The sequence below is a fragment of the Panthera tigris genome, chromosome A1 (genome assembly GCF_018350195.1).
Source record: "Panthera tigris isolate Pti1 chromosome A1, P.tigris_Pti1_mat1.1, whole genome shotgun sequence".
NCBI lineage: Eukaryota > Metazoa > Chordata > Mammalia > Carnivora > Felidae > Panthera > Panthera tigris.
Window position 1 is genome coordinate 83,627,010 of NC_056660.1, and position 13,815 is coordinate 83,640,824.

At 36.7% G+C, this 13,815-nt stretch overlaps 1 pseudogene; it reads right to left on the bottom strand.

Annotated features, from left to right (window-relative positions):
- Positions 1-7,930: 7,930 nt before the first annotated feature.
- On the bottom strand, positions 7,931-10,096 carry LOC102960869 (annotated as a pseudogene).
- Positions 10,097-13,815: the final 3,719 nt, after the last annotated feature.

Consider the following 13,815-nt stretch of genomic DNA (forward strand, 5'->3'; position numbering starts at 1 on the left):
ATTAAGAAAACATCATTCCTAATAATACAATAATTGTAGGGGACTTTAACACCCTAGTTACATCAATGGAAAGATCATCTAACAGGAAATCAACCAAGAAACAATGGCTTTGAGAATCATTCACCATGATCAAGTGGGATTTATTTTTGTGCCGAAAGGGTGGTTAAATATTCATAAAGCAATCAACTCAATACCCCACATTAATAAAAGAAAGGATAAGAACCATACGATCCTTTCAACAGATGCAGAAAAAGCATATGGCAAAGCACAGCATCCATTCATGATAAAAACCCTCAACATAGTAGGGATACAGGGAACATACTTCAACATAATAAAGGCCATATGTGAAAAACCCACAGCTACTATCATCCTCAATGGGGAGCAACTGAATGCTTTTTGTTTATGATCAGGAATAACACAGAGATGTCCACCCTTACCACTGCTATTTAACAGATCTCGACGTTCTAACCACAGTAATCCCACAACAAAACGAAATAAACGGCATCCAAATCAGAAAGGAAGAAGTCAAACTTTCATTATTTGTAGATAACATGATACTCTATATAGAAAATCTGAAAGACTCCACCAAAAATTTACGAGAACGGATACATGAATTCAGTACAATCACATGATATAATCATCAACATATAGAAATCTGTTGCATTTCTATACACCAATAATGTATACTTAAAAAAAGCAGAAAGAGAAATCAAGGAATGAATCCCATTTACAACTGCACAAAAAACAATAAGATGCCTAGGAACAAACCTGACCAAATAGGCACAAGATTTGTTCTCTGAAAACTATAGGATACTTATGAAAAAAATTGAAGAGAAAACAAATAAATGGAAAGACATTCCATGCCCATAGATTGGTGGAACAAATATTACTAAAATGCCTCTATTACCAAAAGCAACCTCCACAGTTAATGCATTCCACATCAAAATGCCAACATTTTTCACAGAGCTACAACAAGCAATCCTAAAATCTGTATGGAACCACAAAAGACCCCAAATAAACAAAGCAATCTTCAAAAAGAAAGTCAAAGCTGGAAGAATCACAATTGCGGAGTTGAAGTTATATTATAAAGCTATAATGATTAAGACAGTATGTACTGGCAGAAAAATACACACATATATCAATGGAACAGAATGGAAATACCAGAATTGAAACCATAACTATATGGGCAATTAGTCTTCAACAAAGCAGGAAATAATATCCAATAGAAAAAGACAGTGTCTTTGGGGCGCCTGGGTGGCTTAGTCGGTTAAGCATCTGACTTCGGCTCAAGTCATGATCTCGCGGTCCGTGAGTTCGAGCCCCGCGTCGGGCTCTGTGCTGACTGCTCAGAGCCTGGAGCCTGTTTCAGATTCTGTGTCTCCCTCTCTCTCTGACCCTCCCTCGTTCATGCTCTGTCTCTCTCTGTCTCAAAAATAAATAAACGTTAAAAAAATTTAAAAAAAGAAGAAAAAGACAGTGTCTTTAACAAATGGTGTTGGGAAAACTGCAACATGCAACACAATGAAGCTGCAAACAATGCAAAACAATACAAATGCAAAACAATGAAAGCTGGGCCACATTCTTACACCACACACAAATATAAATTCAAATGGATTAAAGACCTAAATGTATAACAGGAAACCATCTAAATCCTCAAGAAGAACACAGGCAGTGACGACATTAGCTGTAGCAACTTCTTTCTAGATATGTTTCCTGAAGCAAAGGAAATAAAAGCATAAATGAACTATCACAACTTCATCAAGATAAAAAAATCTTCTGCACAGTGAAGAAAACAATCAACAAACTAAAGGGTACCCTATGGAATGTGAGAAGATATTTACAAATGGCATATTTGATAATGGGCTAGTATTCAAAATATATAAAGAACTTATAGAACTCAAATTCCAAAAAACAAATAATACCATTAAAAAAGTTCATGAATAGGCATGTTTCCAAAGAACATACAGATGGCTTCTAGACACATGAAAAGATGCTCAACATCATTAATCACCAGGGATAGAAATATCAAAACTACAATGAGACATTACCTCACACTTATGAGATTGTGGTTTATATACACAATGGAATACTACATGGCAATGAGAAAGAATGAAATATAGCCTTTTGTAGCAACGTGGATGGAACTGGAGAGTGTTATGCTACGTGAAATAACTCATACAGAGAAAGACAGATATCATATGTTTTCACTCTTATGAGGATCCTGAGAAACTTAACAGAAGACCATGGGCGAGGGGAAGGAAAAAAGGTTAGAGAGGGAGGGAGCCCATACATAAGAGACTCTTAAAAACTGAGAACAAACTGAGGTTTGATGGGGGGTGGGAGGGGGGAGGGTGGGTGATGGATATTGAAGAGGGCACCTGTTGGAATGAGCACTGGGTGTTGTATGGAAACCAATTTGACAATAAGTTTCATATTTAAAAAAAAACAATTATAAGAGAATAATATGAAAAACTATATTCCAACATATTGGACAACCTGGAAGAAATGGATAAATGCTTAGCAACACATAAACTACCAAAGTTTAAAGAGAAAGACAAAGAAAACTTGAACACAACTATACACAGTCAAGAAATTGAACCAGTAATTTGAAATCTAACAAACAAAAGTCCATGGCCAGATGGCTTCACATATAAACTCTTCCAAACTCTTCTTAAAGAAGAGTTAATATCCACTTTTCTCAAACTATCTCAAAAAGTAGAAAATACAGGAACACTTCCAAACCCATCCCATAAGGCCTGCATTACCATAATACCAAAACCAGATGAAGACAATTTTTAAAAGGCAACTATAGTCCTATATCCCTAATGCACATGGATGCAAAAATTCTCAAGAAAAAAAAATAGCAAACTTAATCCAACAGTACATTAAAAGAATCACTCACCTCAATCAGCTGGGATTTGTTCCTTGGCTGCAAGGATGGTTAAGTATTCACAAATCAACCAGTGTGATACACATTAATAAAAGAAAGGATAAGAAACTTATAATCATTTCAATAATAGCAGAAAAAGCATTTGACAAAGTACAGCATCCATTCTTGATAAAAACCCTCAACAGTGTAGGGTTACAGGGAACAAACATAAACATCATAAAGACCATATATGAAAAATCCACCTCTAATATCATCCTCAATGGGGAAAAAAACTGTGTGCTTTTCTTGTGAGGTCAGGGACAAGACAGGGATGTCCTCTGTCATCACCGTTATTTAGAATAGTACTAGCGTAGTCCTAGCCTCAGCAATCAGGCAATAAAAAGAAATAAAGGCATCTGAATTGGCAAAGAAGAAGTCAAACTTTCACTGTTTGCAGATAATATGATACTCTACATATAAAACCCAAAGTACTCCACCAAAAAATTTCTGTGATTGATACTTGACTTTAACAAAGTCACAGGATATCAAAATCCATGTACAGAAATTGGTTACATTTCTATACACCAATAATGAAAGTGAATAAAGAGAAATCAAGGTATCATCCCATTTACAATTGCATCAAAAACAGAGACCTTGAAATAAATGTAACCAAAAGGTAAAAGATTTGTATTCTGAAAACTATAGAACACTTAAGGAAGAAATTGAAGATGACAAAAGAAATAGAAAAACATTCCATGCTCAATATTGGAAGAACCAATATTGTTAAAGTGTCTATACTACCCAAAGCAATCTATACATTCAATACAATCCCTATCAAAATACCACCAACATTTTTCACAGAGCTAGAAAGAGCAATCTTAAAATTTCTATGGAACCACAAAAGACCATAAATAGCCAAACCAACCTGAAAAATAAATGCAAATCAGGACATCACAATTCTGAACTTCAAGTTATATTACAAAACCATAGTGATGAAGACTGTGGTAGTGGCACAAAAATGGACACTTAGATCAAGGCAACAGAATAAAAGACCCAGAAATGGACCCACCACTATACAGTCCACTAATCTTCAACAAAGCAGAAAATAGAATATCTATTGGGAAAAAGTCTTCAAAAAATGGTTTTGGAAATACTGGACAACGACATGCAAAAGAATGAAACTGGACCACTTTTTTACTTACACCTTACACAAAAATAAATTCAAAAGAAATAAAGACCAAAATGTGAGACAGGGAACCATAAAAATTCTACAGGAGAACACAGACTGTAACCTCTTTGACATTGGTTGTGGAAGCTTCTTTCTAGATGTCTCCTTAGGCAAGGGAAACAAAAGCAAAATAAACTACTGGGACTTCCTCAAAATAAAAAGCCTATTTACAGCAAGGGAAACAATCAACAAAAATAAAAGGAAACATACACAACCGGAAACAATACTTCAAATGTCATATCTGATAAAGGGTTAGTATACAAAAAATACAAAGAACTTAGAAAACTCAACACCCAAGAGATGAATAATCCAGTTGAAAAATGGGGAGAAGACGTGAGTAGAGACTCTTCCAAAGAAGACAAAGAGATGACTTACATACACAAGAATAAATGCTCGCCATCACTCATAGGGAAATATAAATCAAAACTACAATGAGATACCACCTCACACCAGTCTGAATGGATAAAATTAACAACACTAGAAACTAGGTGTTGGTGAGGATGTGAAGAAAGGGGAACACTCCTGAACTGTTTTTGGAATACAAACTGATGCAGCCACCCTCAAAAACAGTATGGATTTTCCTCGAAAAGTTAAAAATAGGACTACCCGCTGATCCAGAAGTTTCACTACTAGATATTTACCCAAAGGATACAAAAATACTTATTCAAAGGGATACATGCAATCCAATGTTTATATAAGCATTATCAAACAATTGCCCAAGTGCCTGTATTTTCATTTTATTTCACACGATGAATATAAAAAGTATATTTTCTCAAACTCTATACAAAACAAAGATTCTATTCAAATATTGAAGTGGCATAAATTTATAGAAAATTTTTGAAAATATCTTGTTCTTGTTGCTTATAGATAACTAGAGGATAACATCCTTTAATGTACTTATTTTCTCTCTCTCTCTCTCTCTTTCTCTCCTCTCTCTCTGTCTCTATCTCTCTCTCACACACACACACATGTAACTGATACAGAATCACATACATTCCAGGCCTCCAAATTCCCAGAAAATCATGAAAGCAATCTAGTTACTTTCCGCAATAAATCTTCTACAGGTATATATTTACATACAAATGTACACACATAAAACAAGCTTTTTGTAAATAATACTACAATAAATACAGGGATAAATTAGTGGTTTTGTTTTCTTTGGTTAAATACTCAGTAGTGGAATTACTGGATCATAGGTATTTATATTTTTAATTTTTTCAGGAACCTTCATACTGTTTTCCACAGTGACCACGCCAATTTGCATTCCAACCAATAGTGCACAACTGTTCCTTTTTACCAACAACTTTGCCAACACTTGTTATTTCTTGTGGTTTTGATTTCTATAAATGGATAAAGATGTACTGTGTGTGTGTGTGTGTGTGTGTGTGTGTGTGTATGAAATCTTAGAATTTGTAGTATCGATGCACTTAGAAGGTATGATGCTAAGTGAAATAAGTCAGCCAGAGAAAGACATATATACCACATGATTTCACTCAGGTGTGGAATTTCAGAAACAAACAAACCAAAAACAAATAAAGAAAAAAAGACAAACAAAAAACAGACTTAAAAACAGAAAACAAAATGGTGGTTGCCAGAAGGGAGTTGAAGAGGGGATGGGGGAAATAGATAAAAAGTATTGGGATACAATTGTCTTAACAAGCAGAGAGCAATATATAGAATTGTTGAATCATTATATTGCAAATCTTAAACTAATGTAACACTGTTAAGTATACTTGAAAATATATAAATAAATAAATAAATAAATAAATAAATAAGAAATAAGCTTTGAGTTGCTGTTTATTTTATTTAAAAGGGACACTTATTATATACATTTCTCCATAATTCTTGTTTCTCAAAAATTGTGCAGTTCCTTCTGAGTATCTGGCACAGTTTTCATTCATTCTTTATAGTGGTTTTGTACATCCCTATTATAAATACACCACAATTTATCCAGCCCTTATTACCCTGGTTGTTGCCAATCTGAAAAGAAACAATTTAAACAAACAAACAAACAAAAAGAACAGGCTTTACATTATTATGCAATAACATTTTTATTGAAAAGTTATAAGCAGAATTCCTGAAAAGCAAGGCAAGCATTTCATTTAAGTAGAGAAAGCCATAACATTGCACATTTCTTCCAGCAATACACAGAGTGCCATTTTCCACATATTCTATGCACCAATAGATTTTTGAGTGATTTTTGGTTTTGATGGGTAATCAGATAATAAATAATATATACTGTACTGTAGTTTATCTTTTCTGTGGGGCCACAACTGATTGTTGTTAACAGTGGATACAGTGTTATATCAGTTGTAAAGTGTTATTGTGATTTATGTGGGCTAACATCCCTGAACCATTTTCTTTGCCACAAATAACTAAAGAAAATCTTTCTCAAATAAGAGAATCTTGACTAGGTTCCTAGCATTGGAGTCACAATTTCAACAAGGCTTTATTCTCTTTGTCATGAGAAAAATGAGATTGTCCAAGATGGAATTATCACAAAGTCACAGAAACAAGCCTCTCCTGATGCACCTCACAGTGCTTGATCTCAGGAACAGCTGGTCAGCTTTCCCACCTGTGGTTTTTTGTTTTGTTTTGTTTTGTTTTGTTTGAGAGTGGTGAAAGCATTTTTCTCTTTGGTTTCATGCAGCAACCTGTGTTTGTGTGTGTTTCCACATGCAGTCACAAATCTTCTCCTAAGAACGCCAACACAATACCTCTTTAATACTTATATAACCAGCTGTTAAATTGTACTCATTTCTGTTGGTCACATAAACCTTATTCATAGCTCTCTATTTTCCTCAATTTGTTCTCTTCTATGGTGAACCTTATGACTGTTTTACATTGGCTGTTAACCTCCCCCAACCCAAGTTCCCATCAGTTTAATCTCTACACATCCATAATGACTTATTGGTATCTTTATATAGATGCATTATAGTTTTATAAGGACACAAATTACCCCATGAGAATGAAGACTTACCTCTGAACATGATCTGAGCCGAGAAAGTCTGTTGAATATTTGCCGTGGCTTGTCAATTTCTTTGACAAGAAACACTTTATGTACCAGTACCATTTGACTTTCCTAAAAAGTTGTTTTTTCCCACAATGAAAATTAACAATACCCAGATTTCCAATGATAATTAACAAAGTTGAGCCCCAAAGGACAGTGAGAAATGTTTACAGAAGGTGTTTTCGTCCCTTTAGGCTGCTATAAGAGATTATCATGGACTAGGTGACATAACACAAATTCACTTTTCATAGTTCTGGAGAATGGAAAATCCAATATCAAAGTACTGGAAGATTCAGTGTCTGATGAAGGCCCATTTCCTAATTTACAGTTGGCCATCTTACTGTGTACACACGTAGCAGAAGGGAAAAGGGAGCTCTCTGGGGTGTCTTTTATAAGGGTATGAAATTCATCTATGACCATGGGAACAGAGACCCATCTCCTAATACCATCACATTAGAAGTTAGGATTTCAAGATATAAATTTGAGAGAGACACAAACATTCAGCCCACATCAGCAGGTGTAGGAAGAGAAAACTGAAATGTTTTTTAAGTTATCAGCTGATTTCAAGAATAATGGCAGTTGAGTTTAGCCACTTGGAAACAACTCATTAGAAACTAACTAACGTCCTTAAGCTTTTTGATTGAGTTAATATTAAAGATCGAATCTAACCACATGGTGCTTCGAGAGGGATAGAATAAAGTTCTTCATGCCAGAAAAAGTGACTGTGGAGACTTCTGGGGTCTTTGCCTCTTGGCCCTCCACATAATTTTCCGCATAATTTTCCGTATGTTCTGTTTAGAGACTGAATATTTCCCAGGACTATCTAAAGAGCCCCAACCACATTCTTGTTTCTCAGACTATAGATGAGGGAATTTAGCATGGGAGTGAGAACACTGCAAAATACAGACACAGCCTGCTCCTGTTCCGGGGTGTGGGAAGAATCAGGTGTCATATACATATAAACATATGGTCCTAGAAAACAACTTACCACCATAAGATGGGAGGAATAGGTGGCCAAGTCTTTGTTCCTGCCTTGGGGAGATTTCATATGAAGGGCATATACCCTCTAAATGAGGGTATAGGAAGCCATGATAAATCCAAAGGGGATAATCATAAATGCAATTCCCATCACAAAGGCCACTAGTTCATAGGTGGAAGTGTCTTTGCATGAGAACTTCATGATTCCTGGAATCTCACAGTAGAAATGGTGTATTTCTCTGGAGCCACAGATTGGCAGACTCATGGTATAAGATGTGTAAGTTATAGAAGCTAAAATGTCCCCAATCCAAGACACTGTATGTGAGGAATAAGCTTAGAAATTCCCTGGCTTACATCAATGGGTTAACAAGGCATAAAAAGTACAAAGTCATAGGATGCTCACACCCACGTTTGGGGTAAACAAGATTAGGTAAATAAGTATAGAGAAGGCGGGGTGTAATGCCCCCGATTTCAAATCCGAGAGACCACCAAGGAGCTGATACCGATGCAAACGCACGAGGGTTTATTTGCAAGCTTGAGCTTGGGCCCAAGTATACCCGACACAGTGGAGCAGGGACTTGAACCCCTAGGTTAAAAGTCATAGCAGTTTTATAGGGGCCAGTGGCCAATGAGATTGTAACACACACAGAAAGTTGCATAGTCATGTCAGTCCACACGCAGGTGGCCAATTGAATTACAATTTACCCTATAGTAGCTGTTTGAACTAGCCTGTCACTCTGGTCAGAATTGGCACGCAAGTTTGGCGGGCAAAAGGCAGGGTTTAAGAATTGGCGTGCAAGTTTGGCGGGCAAAAGGCGGGGTTTCCATTCTTTGGCGGTTAGGGGTTCCGCATTCCTATATGAGCCGGTTTCCAGTAAGGGTGTGCTCAGCGGCTTGACTAGGGTGGGGGAGTGTCTTAAGCAATAAGTAGGTCATGTGGGGGTTATACATGAGATGGTGGGTGTAGCACAAAATGGAGTTAGTCTTGCTCTGCTTTTCCAGGGGTAAGGGATTTTTGTTAAATTCCTTGGGTCCCACAGGGTGCAGAGGCTCCCGTAGAGAACATAGGTATATGAAATAAACAAGATTAGGTATTCAGGGCGGAAGTGCTCCCCAACTTAGTACTATAGCAGAAAGCTGTTTTCAAAGGAAGGAAGGACCAAATTAGGTAAACAGGTGAATAGGACTATAGACCACTGTGCTGTGGGTGAAGCTTCCCAGAGCAGAGCTGATTAGCAAAGAAAAGGTGCCTTATTAACCCTGAGGTTATTTTCTCTATCTGTCTCATCCCCTAGGCTAGCTAAGATAAACAGACTTGGTGCCTCATGTCTGTTGTAAACAACTTTCCGCCCAACTGTCCAGCACCAGGATTTTGTTTTGTATTAACCCAAACCCCTAACCCTGAATATCTTCAAGAACCCCTTTCCCCCATGTCCATGAGTTCATGTTAACAGATTTATTGCCTCTTTGTGCATGCCCATCACCATGTTTGTAATCTTTCTGATACTGACAAATTGGACAAGGACCCTTATTCTGGGCTCTTGTCTTTTCCCAGACATTAGCTATCTCTCATTTTTACTTCTGCATCCACTCTCTTGCTGGCCAAAAAAGAACATGAGATTTAGAGTCTATAACAACTGTAACCATTTGCATACAGTCCCTGTGGTTCATAATGACTGCATACCTCAAAAGGTTGCACACAGTCACATAACAGTCATAGGCCATTAGGGTCAAGAGAATGCTTTCAGCACCCCCTAAAGAAGAAAAATATCTGAGTTCTGCAGGTAAAACATGAGATAGTCTTCCTTCCAGAGAAAAAGTTGATTGCCATATTTGGAACAGTGCTGCTTATTAGGGCCAAGTCTAAAACAGAAAACTGGCTGATCACAAAATACATCAGGGTGTGGAGCCTTAAGTACATCCATATCCAGAGGAGCAGGATAAAGTTCCCAGTGAGTGCAGTTAGGTAGATCAGGATGATACTGTAGATAAGGATACTGACATACTTCATATTGGGGAAGAGTCAGAAGAGAATAAAATCTGCTATTAAAGTTTCGTTTCTTCTGTCCATATCTTCTGACATGACTGGCTGAACCAAAAAAGTTAAGGAAAATTAAATTAAGTACAATGTCAAAAGCATTGCCATTTTTTATTATTGATTCACTATTGCTGCATTAATGTGATGCAACAAACAACTTCCCAAATCTCAGTGACATATGAAAATAAACACTTATTTTTCTTGTTCCTAGACTGTTGTATAGCGGAAGCATTTTTCTTTTTTTTAATTTTCTTTTTTATTTTTAAAATTTTACATCCAAATTAGTTAGCATACAGTGCAACAAAGATTTCAGGAGTAGATTCCTTAATGCCCCTTACCCATTTAACCCATCACCCCTCCCACAACCCCTCCAGTAACCCTCAGTTTCTTCTCCATATTTATGAGTCTCTTCTGTTTTGTCCCCCTCCCTGTTTTTATATTATTTTTGTTTCCCTTCCCTTATGTTCATCTTTTTCATCTCTTAAAGTCCTCCTATGAGTGAAGTCATATGATTTTTGTCTTTCTCTGACTGAATAATTTCACTAAGCATAATACCCTCCAGTTCCATCCACGTAGTTGCAAATGGCAAGATTTCATTCTTTTTGATTGCCGAGTAATACTCCATTGTATATAGATACCACATCTTCTTTATCCATTCATCCATCGATGGACATTTGGGCTCTTTCCATTCTTTGGCTATTGTTGGTAGTGCTGCTATAAACATGGGGGTGAATGTGTCCCTTCAAAAGAGCACACTGTATCCCATAGATAAATGCCTAGTAGTACAATTGCTGGGTCGTAGGGTAGTTCTATTTTTAGTTTTTTGAGGAACCTCTGTACTGTTTTCCAGAGTGGCTGCATCAGCTTGCATTCCCACCAACAATGCAAAAGAGATCCTCTGTCTCCACATCCTTGCCAATACCTGTTGTTGCCTGAGTTGTTAATGTTAGCCATTCTGAAACGTGTAAGGTGGTATCTCATTGTGGTTTTGATTTAGATTTCCCTGATGATGAGTGATGTTGAGCATTTTTTCATGTGTCAGTTGGCCATCTGGATGTCTTCTTTGGAGAAGTGTCTCTTCATGTCATTGGCCCATTTCTTCGCTGGATTATTTGTTTTTTGGGTGTTGAGTTTGATAGTTCTTTATAGATTTTGGATACTAACTCTTTATCTGATATGTCATTTGCAAATATCTTCTCCCATTCTGTTGGCTGCCTTTTAGTTTTGCTAACTGTTTCCTTCACTGTGCAGAAGATTTTTATTTTTATGAGGTCCTAGTGGTTCATTTTTGGTTTTGTTTCTCTTGTCTCCAGAGACGTGTTAAGAAGTTGCTGTGGCCAAGATCAAAGAGGTTTTTGCCTGCTTTCTCCTCAAAGATTTTGATGGCTTCTTATCTTACATTGAGGTCTTTCATCCATTTTGAGTTTATTTTTGTGTATGGTGTAAGAAAGTGGTCGAGGTTCATTCTTCTGCATGTCTCTGTCCAGTTTTCCCAGCACCACTTGCTGAAGAGACTGTCTTTATTCCATTGGGTATTCTTTCCTGCTTTGTCCAACATTAGCTGTCCATACATTTGTGGGTCCGTTTCTGGTTGCTCTATTCTGTTGCATTGATCTGAGTGTCTGTTCTTGTGCCAGTACCATTCTGTCTTGATAATTACAGCTTTGTAGTATAGCTTGAAGTCTAGGATTGTGATGACTCCTGCTTTGGTTTTCTTTTTCAAGATTGCTTTGGCTGCTCAGGGTCTTTTCTGGTTCCATACACATTTTGGGATTCTTTGTTCTATCTCTGTGAAGAATGCTGGTGTTACCCTGATAGGGATTGCATTGAATATGTAGATTACTTTGGGTAGTATCGACATTTTAACAAAATTTGTTCTCCTTATCCAGGAGCATGGAATCTTTTTCCATTTTTTTTTGTGTCTTCTTCAATTTGTTTCATAAGCTTTCTATAGTTTTCAGTGTATAGTTTTCCACCTCTTTGGTTAGATTTATTCCTAGGTGTTTTATGTTTTTTGTGCAACTGTAAATGGGATCAATTCCTTGATTTCTCTTTCTGTCACTTAATTGTTGGTGTATCAGAATGCAACCAATTTCTGTGCATTGATTTCATATCCTGCACTTTGCTTAATTCATGAATCAATTCTAGCAGTTTTTGGTGGAATCATTTGGGTTTTCCATATACATTATCATGTCATCTGCAAAGAGTTAAAGTTTGACCTCCTCTTAGCCATTTGGATGACTTTTATTTCATTGTGTTGTCTGATTGCAGAGGCTACGGCTTCCAATACTATGTTGAATAACAGTGGTGAGAGTGGACATCCCTGTCTTGTTCCTGACCTTAGGGGGAAAGCTCTCAGTTATTCCCCATTGAGGATGATATTAGCGTTGGGTCATTCATATACAGCTTTTATCATCTCCAGGTATACTCCTTCTATCCCTACTTTCTTGAGGGTTTTTATCAAGAAATGATGGTGTATTTTGTCAAATGCTTTCTCTGCATCTATTGAGAGGATCATATATTTCTTGTCCTTTCTTTTATTGATGTGATGAATCACGTTAATTGTTTTGTGAATATTGAACCAGCCCAGAATCCCAGGTATAAATCCCACTTGGTCATGGTGAATAGTTTTTTTAATGTATTGTTGGATCCGGTTGGCTAATATTTTGTTGAGGATTTTTGCATCCGTGTTCATCAGGGAAATTGGTTCATAGTTTGCCTTTTTAGTGGAATCTCTGTCTGGTTTTGGGGATCCATGTCATGCTGGCTTCATAGAAAAAGTTTGGAAGTTTTCCTTCCATTTCTATTTTTTGGAACAATTTCAAGAGAATCAGTGTTACCTCTTCCTTAAATGTTTGGTAGAATTCCCCTGGAATGCCATCTGGCCCTGGACTCTTGTATTTTGGCAGATTTTTGATTACTAATTTGATTTCCTTCCTGGTTATGGGTCTCCTCAAATTTTCTATTTCTTCCTATTTCAGGTCTAATAGTGTATATGTTTCTAGGAATTTGTCCATTTCTTCCAGATTATGCCATTTTATTGGCATATATTGCTCATAATATTCTCTTACTATTGTTTTTATTTCTGCTGTGTTGGTTGTGGTCTCTTCTCTTTCATTCCTGATTTTATTTATTTGGGTCCTTTCCTTTTTCTTCTTGATCAAACTGACTAGTGGTTTATCAATTTTGTTAATTCTTTCAGAGAACCAGCTTCTGGTTTCATTGGTCTGTTCTACATTGTTTGTTGTTGTTGTTTTGTTTTGTTTTGTTTTGTTTTTTGGTTTCAATAGCATTAATTTCTGCTCTAATCTTTATTATTTCCTGTCTTCTGCTGGTTTTGGGTTTATTTGTTGTTGTTGTTCTTGTTGTTGTTGTTGTTCTTGTTGTTGTTTTCCAGATCCTTAACGCATAAGGTTAGGTTGTGTATCTGAGACCTTTCTTCCTTCTTTAGGAAAGCCTGGATTGCTATACTTCCTCTTTTGACCACCTTTGCTGCATCCCAGAGGTTTTGGGTTGTGGTGTTATCATTTTCATTGACTTCCATATACTTTTTAATTTCCTCTTTAACTTCTTGGTTAGCCCATTCATTCTTTAGTAGGATGTTCTTCAGTCTCCAAATATTTGTTACCTTTCCAAATTTGTTCTTGTGGTTGATTTCGAGTTTTATAGTGTTGTGGTCTGAAAATATGCAC